Below are 2,195 nucleotides of genomic sequence, written 5' to 3' on the forward strand. Positions count from 1 at the left end.
AGCTAATGAATAAAATATAGTTTTAATTTTATATACGTAATTCTTCAAGCATTTAAAATCACCAACCCTTTATTTTATTTTATTTATTTTATATATTTTCAAATAATCATTTTGTTAAATAGTTAACTTCAAGGACTAAAATTGCACACTTTAAATAATTGAAGATTAATTGTGCATAGTCAAATAATACAGGGACTAAAATTAAAATTATGTAATAATACAAGAACTGAAATCGCTATTTTCCTCTATATTTATAGATTGTGAATAAATAATTCTGTTAATTAACAAATAGTGATAATAGTAAAATTCTTTAGTTACCTGTGCAGACACAACTATAGATCTATCATATTTCACTTAAGTACCTGAAATCTTGAAATTGATTGACTCGCTTGTTATGCCCTTAAATTTGTTCAATTCATACGGGGGTGGCAAATTGGTTGTTTGGGTTTAACTTGGATGAGTTAAGATGAGCCAAATCAATAGATCCTACAATAAAAACTGCAATGAATATACATATTAACAAAGAGTTTTTCTTTATATTTGTGGCCAAACGGCACCTTAGTTTTCACAAAATAAGTATAAAAAGAAGTTAATTGATTATTGATCATCTAAAAAAATATCATATTCCACGACACTCACCGTCGATTTAAGAAGAGAAGAATGACATAATTTGACCCCGGATTGTACACTCAATTGCTTCGACTTTGAATAATATCTATAGTTCCCTTTTAGTTTCGACTTGAATCAATCGAGGAAACCAAAAAAAATTACAATAGCGTGCATATAAAACTGAAAAACAATCTTCCAAACAACTTTTTGTTGAGCTTGATTTCAAGCTTAAAAACACGAGTGGGGCGACTATATGAAATTGGTCAAGTAAATTCAAATCTTAATTAATTATATATATATATATATATATATATATATATATATATATATATATATTTATAACGATAGTGTAAGAACCATCTAGAAGGTATTTTGATCCTTCACTCCATTAATTACCTATTAACTCCAACCAATCATTAAAGGAGATATTTGATAATTTTACTCACTAAGACTTAAATGTATTTTTATAAGAAACATACATTGACGGTGGAAACATGTTTTTGTATCTCTTAAGGTAAAAATCTCAATTATATACCATTAAGTAGATATCAAATAATTTCATACATGTGAGATAATTCAAGTATATTTTTAATTGAAAAAATAGCTTAATCCACTTTTTATAAGGAAAAATCAACTAGAGACTTCTATTTTTTTTTTAATTATTAAAGTCGTCATTAACTGTTCATTTTCATATATTACACGTTTTTATAAATTTCAGGTTATTTATGTCAATAACCTCTATCAAAATTTTTTTTAATAAAAATGAAAATCTAGTACTCTGTTATTTATAACTATTAGTATTATAATTATATAGGAAAAATTATTCTGTATAAATATATTTTGGGCCTTCAACTTTGGGCCCCTTTAGCCGGCCCTGAGTCGAGCCTATCTCAAGCTGCACAAACATATGGCTCATCAATGATTTAGACGGACACTATTTGAGGTCTTCTCTCACTGTTAAAACTTTACCTCATCTAGGTTTTACATCAAATTAAAATAATTTATTTATCATGGTTAAGTCAATTATTAAGATAACAATAATACGTATTAATTAACTATCATTTAGTGATAAAAATGTGGTATGTATGTGGAAGACATGTATAAGTAATTAAGTACTCCCTTTATTTCAATATAAATAAATTGCTGAAACTTTTTTATATATATAGAAAGTCTAAAAATAAATCATTTTTTTATCGTACAAGAGTATTTATTTTTCAGAATTACCCTTCTTATATTTTATTTACTTTATATTATCTAGGAGATTAATTGCATTGATTACAAAGAGTAATATTAGAAAACTACCCTTTGATATACGTTCTTAAATATTTTTTCTTAAAAAATATCTCACACGGCAACAATTCAGTTATATTGACTAAAGGAAGTATTTATTAGGATGAAATAACTATTGACCGTGGATAAATTTTTACATTAAATATCATAATTTCGTATGCAAAACGTCATTTTTCACAATCATTTTCACTTACTTAAAGCCCAACCACAGTAGAAAAAGATTGTTTTAAGCGGGAGGTGGTCTAAGTACATTGCACAACCCAAAGGATAAGGCGGATTTCATGGATCTTTTGACA

Source organism: Solanum dulcamara, chromosome 11 (assembly GCF_947179165.1).
Source record: "Solanum dulcamara chromosome 11, daSolDulc1.2, whole genome shotgun sequence".
NCBI classification, from domain to species: domain Eukaryota; kingdom Viridiplantae; phylum Streptophyta; class Magnoliopsida; order Solanales; family Solanaceae; genus Solanum; species Solanum dulcamara.